The sequence below is a fragment of the Helianthus annuus genome, chromosome 17, assembly GCF_002127325.2.
Source record: "Helianthus annuus cultivar XRQ/B chromosome 17, HanXRQr2.0-SUNRISE, whole genome shotgun sequence".
NCBI classification, from domain to species: domain Eukaryota; kingdom Viridiplantae; phylum Streptophyta; class Magnoliopsida; order Asterales; family Asteraceae; genus Helianthus; species Helianthus annuus.
The window spans coordinates 102,315,725-102,322,478 of record NC_035449.2 but is presented as its reverse complement, the minus strand read 5'-3'; positions in this window follow the sequence as shown (position 1 = coordinate 102,322,478).

Below are 6,754 nucleotides of genomic sequence, written 5' to 3'. Positions count from 1 at the left end.
CAGCAAAGTTTTGGGCATCCTTTCGCTTCCTTGATTTCTTCGACGACTCACCTTCTTTACCCTTACCCTTCTTTTTGTCTTTCGTAGAATCAGACGATTTCTTCTTGTCACCCTTGCGAGTGAGTTTACCCTTTCTGACTTGGGATTCAGTTAGGGTAGCAGACAATTCGATTGCTTGGCGAAGGGTAGTAGGATTGACAGCAGTCACAATATCCAGCATAGAATCGGGTAGACCATCGATATATCTTTCGATTGCTTTGTCTGGTGGAGTAACCATGGTGGGACACAATAGACTGAGTTCCTCAAAGCGATCCGTGTACGCACGGTGCTCAGCCCCATCTTGTTTCAAATCGTCAAACTCTCGCTCCAAAGCTCGAATCTCGTGACGGGGACAGAACTCTCTCATCATGAGAGCCCGAAGCTCATCCCATGTTTGTGCCAACGCCACTTCGGCACCCCTATCGCGCATAATACCATTCCACCAGGTAAGCGCTCGCTTCTCAAACACGCTGGTAGCAAATTCAACCTTACGTGCATTCGGACACTGCACATGCCTGAATGTGTTCTCAATACTCTCGAACCACTGTAGGAGCGCAGTTGCTCCTTGCGACCCAGAAAACTTAAGAGGCTTAGCAGAATTGAAGTTCTTGAAATTACACTGCGCATTGTTGTGGTTATTATTGTTATTGTTGTATATCTCATGAACTTGAGTTACAACACCGGGAAGCACAGCAGCCACTTGCTGAGAGACTAGGGCTGCGATTTCTTCAATGGTGAAGGATTGTGCTTCACGTCGTGGAGGCATTGTCTAACAAGGACATATGAGAAACGAGTAAGGTTGATAATTAGGAAGAGCAAAAGATGTATCGACAAAACACAAGGAAGGCGATCATTTGTTCGTTACCTCGAACAAACAAACGACACGCAGTGACTAATCAAAGTAAATGAATCGAAATAATGCATCGCGAAGACATGCTTGCCTATAAGTGAACACTCACCCCAAGAGTTCCCAGGTAAGAGTGACTGGTCCGATTATGTGGATTTGTACGAACACTCTAGCCTTAGACAGAAAACTCAGGGTACAGGCATTCACTCTTCCAGTTTGCACGTGTTCACATTATTTTAACCCAAACTTTGACGAGATTTTGAAAATTCAAAAGGCACTAAGCCAAATATGAATCAAACTGGAAGGGTTCAAAACCTAGTAATCAATCATCCTAGAACGGATGATTAATTTTCGAAGCAGAATCGGATTTGTGTTCTCGTTGTGGTTATCACCTAAGGATAGGTGACGGTATTGTTTTAAAATCTAAACACAAGTAAACTTGTGTTAGGGTCCTAAAGTTATAGTCTAGGTCAAAGCATTACTAATAACCTAATTCCCTATAACCATTGGCTCTGATACCAACTTTTCCTGTCACACCCCGACCACGTAGGACAACAAACCGTGGCGGAAACGTCGGGGAGTGTTGCAACAGAATAATTGTTTCACAACCATGGATTCAAAAATAGTTTCGTTTTATTGATAATATCAAACATTACATTGTCTTAACATAAAACAAACAAGTTTCTTATCAACTATCATAGTTTTAAAGTCACTAAGGCCTCGTCCAGGTCCTACGTGACGCATGCATCCTAGAAAATCACATCATTCAACCACACCTGAAACATATGTAAAAAAAACAAAGTCAGTAAAGAAATTGCTGGCGAGTACATAGGTTTTATAAGGGTATTGGAATCATGGCTTGTTTGTATGGTGCAATACTTTATTAGACTACAAGAGTCGAAATACAAACCTCGTTTTGAAAAGTGTATTGCAACATAGTTAACCAACTCAAATCAAGTTGGTTAAGTTTATAAAATCTCGTAGCCATAATTCTTAACCCCAAGACATTTTGTTTTTAGAAAAACATCTTGTAAAACATCATTTTGTGACATCGTTTTAAATATCGTTTACCCAAGTGAACTAAATAACGCCACGGCAAGTAATATGATGAAAACACTTATATATAAGAAGTACCAGCGGCGTATCTACCATGTTTTCACCACATTACCCCCGTCTCGTTATCTAAACACTTAACCAAGACCAGTCGTTTATCGAAATCGTTTAACATCGTTTCCAAATCGTTTACTCGTTTCCAAATCGTTTACTCGTTTCCAAATCGTTTACTCGTTTCCAAATCGTATTCGTTTTTAACAGTGAAACTACTTTTGTTCGTCTCGTTAACAACATTCAAACCTTCGTGACTCGTCTAACTCGTTTCTCGTTTCGTATTAACAAACCACCAAAGGGTAAGTTAACAATCATCAGATTCAGTCGTTACCCACAACCCCCACACATAACAGTGGGTGCAGTGCAATAACGGGATTTGTCAGACCCTATGGTACCATAACCTAATACTGGTCGGCTTGATCAATGCTAATGAATGTCATTCGTTATGTATTTACAACCAACAAGTCGTGTACACCTTATCGAAATCGTTATTAGTTTAGTAACATCGTTATAATCGTTTTTGAAACCATCGTTTAAACTTTGAAAACATTTGATACATATGAATCACCCCAAAACATTTAAAACAGTAAAATAGGGGAACTATGTACTCACATGTAGTGCAAAGTATCCTTGATCAAATAGAACTTCAACAAACTCGAGCAAACCAGAGAAATCAAGTAGTTCCTAATAATCGAACCACTAGTCAAACAATAGGCGCCTAAATCGGGAGATCGGATAGAATGAGGTCTTGTAAACCAAATGAGTGTTGGAACTCTTGTGATATGGTTTAACAAAGCCTACATCCTAAATCGGAACCTAACCTAAGTGCTTTCGACCCATCGTGACCCATTAAGGTGGCTTACGCTACTTTAATGCGTCGTGCGCGCAAAAGCGCGTTCGAGGCGTCTAACTAGTCCTATGACGAGTATTATATGCCCATACATGTTTAATTATGTTACATAATCAGTTACGTGTCAAAAATTTAAGTTACATATGCTTAATTACCAATTATGTATAAAAAGGGTATTTTGGTAATTTACCAAGGGCACATAAACTACTTATCATGCGACTAATCAAACCTAAGTGACCATAAGGTATAACCCCGGAAGGTTATTCCCTATGCTACTATGGTCACAACACATGTTTGGTCGAATCCTAATGATCAACCAAACGAGTCGTGTTCGAAAGTCTAAGCGGGTGTTTAGTCCGCTTGACTTACGACTCTACATAAGCACAAAACTAACAAGTGACGAACTAAACATGTCGAAACATGTTTAGTTAAGTTAGAAAACAGGTTTGGTATCAAACCAAACGGTTTTGATACCTACAAGTAGCTTGGTTACAAAATACGCGAGAAAACGCATTCTGGCCGAAGCTATGACTCGTCACTGAGCCTAGATAACGTGGTAATCAGTAGGTATAGTCACTAGGGACTATAACCATCGTGATTACGCTCACGTTATGAAGTTCAAATGAACTTCGCGTTGACCATAAACTGGTCAAAGCAGAAAGTCAAACACAGTTTGACTTTAACGCTAAAACGAATGAAAAACGCGAAAGAATACTTACAGAAGGTCCCCGCAAGATTGAACTTCCGAGTATTCTCAGGTATGAAGTGCTAAAACACCCCAACTTAGAGAACAAACTCAGAATTCAAGTGGGGAGAAATGAAGTTGGGTTGGGTATTTATAGGAAATTCACAACCGTTAGGATCGTTTCTTGTTCCCCAAGCGTTTAATCTCGGCCCTACACTTGTACCCACTGATTTGGAATACTATGGGCATCCAAAACCAGCCCATAGATTGCTCAAACCATGTGCAAAACAATGGGGAACAGCTGGGTTTTAAAAATAAAGTTTGCTGATCTGGGGAGGCTTTACGGACCGTAAGCACATGCCCATACGGTCCGTAAGGGACCTGCAGACCAGCACTTTCATAAAATGACAGTTTAGCCCCTGAACTTGCAAAACTTGCATTTCGGCTCATTTTTTACACGTTTAAGCCCCGTTAACCTCATTTCAAGGCTCTAAAATGAAGTTAAAGTATAGGGAACTCAAAACATGCTCAAAAATATCTCGGATGTCGGTTCGTTTGGTCGTACGGTTGCGTTGTTCGGTTAATTACGACGGGAGTCGTAACGAATGCAAAAACGGTCCAAATTGCGCGACGAATGGATTTTTATTATGCCAAACACTAAAACATAATATTTTAATGCTTACATAAATTTTTGGATGTCCGGATGTATTCAGAACGTAAGATATGCGCGAAAATGCAAACTTGTGCATTTTTTAACGCTTTTAGTCCCTATTGATCAATAAAGTTTATTTTAGCATACCGAACCCCTCAAAGCCTATTTCTAAGCTATGTAAAGGTTATTTAGGATATGTTTAACTTATGATCAAGTTCCGGAGTGTTCGTTACTATACAAATCGGTATAGTTTCGCAATTTGACACAAATAGTCCCTGCGATCGAACAAACTTGTTTTCGACACACCAAACCATCCAAAACTTGTTTCTAAGTTATGTGGAGGTTATTTAAGGTATGTTAAGCCTATTTCACTATTCCGGAGCGTTTGTTGCATTAAACTGGTTATATTTACGCATTAGTGCGCGTATAACCTTCCAGAAAGCGATTTAGAGCTTGAAATTGGAATCGAATCGAATTGTAAAATTACCAAACACAAATACACACAAAACACATATAATAACACCAAAGCACATTGTTTTATTAATACTCAACATTGTTTTTCATCGTACGGAGATTACAGAGCACAGTTGTCACAACTCAGATACCACTGGACCTCTACCCATAGTGTCGGATGACATTGTGTCATCGGAGCATGAGGTGCATACCTCAGACTACTCGAGCACGGATGATGATGACTTCCAGCCGTTCGCTCTACCCGACGGCATTGATGAGCATACTGATGACTCCTTGCCCCTCGCTTTACCCGAGGGTGCCTATGAGCCTATTGATGGCGATCCTGCTGAGTATCTTCCCCTTGTTGTGATTCCAGCTCCGATTCCTCTTGCTTCTTACCCAGCACACGAGCTATTACTAGACGCCGAGGCTGACGGCGACATCGATCTCTACGAGGACGAGCCTTTTGAGGACGAGGATCCTGATGCAGCCCCTTTACCCGCTGGCGGTCTCTTGATGATTGCTGATGCCCCAGCTGGAGACTCGCCCGCTCACTCACCAGTCCCAGACTCTTTTGAGTCTGTGGCATCTGCTCCGTCTCACGAGGTGAGCATTCAGCATTTTGTTCATGACTCGGACCCTGATCAGGCATCTTCTGCCGCCCCCATTCCGAGCCTTGTATTTGAGCACGACGTTATTGAGGACTCCGATCCCGTTTTTCCTCCAGGATTTGATCCTGACCCCGATATTGAGTATATTCCTATGGACCAGCATATGGAGGACCCTGTCGATCCCGTCGATCCTATCGATCCCTTTGATCCAGAGTTGGATTTTGACATGGCTTTTGACGACCCGGAGCCTGCCGTAGCCCCAGAGCAGGCAGCTGCTTTCGATCCTGTACATGAGCATGACTTGGTACATGCTGACGTTCCTATTGAGCCTGTTTTGGCGATCTTCCTATTGATGATGTCCCTATGTTAGTTGCTGATCATGCTGTTGATCCTTTTGTTGACCCACCTTTGATTGCTGACGTCCCTGTTGACCATCATATTGATCATGTTGATCCTGTCATTGCTCCTTTTGATCCTGTACCCATTGAGCCTGAGCACGCTCTATTTGCAGAGCATATGGATCCACCCGATGAGGAGGCTCAGCACGGTTGGATACCGGCTGACGAGGATGTTCCACCGCTTCCACCACATCACACTGAGGCACATCATACTGATTTTTCATTTCAGATCCCACCGTTTGTACCTCTAGCAGGGCCTGGAGAGGGCTCTTCAGCCCACCTCTTTGGGCACATACCGATGCCTATGCCTTTCATACCTCAGATGACACCTGTTCCATCTTTTGTTCATGTAGCACCATTCGATCCCACCAGCACGCCACTGCTTTGGTCATCTTCCTCACCGATGCCACCTACTGATCCATATCATCCATTCCATATGGGACATACCATTGAGGACGTCTTGATGTCCTTTGTCCATCAGCATGATTCCCATACACAGCGACTCCAGGAGCTCGAGAGAGCTCAGCTATCTTTTGGTCCATATCTTGGTCAGACATCTTCATCTTTTCAGCCTTTTCGATCATTACCTCCTGACTTTGCTGCCCGACTTACGACTATGGAGCAGCAGATTGCATCTGTTATTCGCACTCAGCAGGCGATGGAGGAGGATTGGCTTCATTTACGCCGCTTACTCTACACTCACTTTCCCCCTCCTCCACCCCCATCCGCATAGGGCTCATTGGTGCCATAGTGGTAGGCGATGGTGAGACGACCGCGATTGTGACTGCACAGCCTTTTGGAGACCATCTGACAATACTGATTTTTGTTGATATTTGTTGATGTACTGGATGTATGTGACACTGATGTGATATTGTTTTTGACAGGGGTGATGTAGCCCCTATTTGATTTGTGATTGTATGATACAGTGACGTACTGATACCCTTACCACATTATGGTCTCGATATATATAACAATCGCCGTATTCTCACCATATCTGATTCACTTGATTTCTTATTTATGTTTTGTGACATGGGATGTTGGGACATGGGATGTTGTATGATATTTGCAACATGGGATGTTGGGACATGGGATGTTGTATGTATGATATTTGC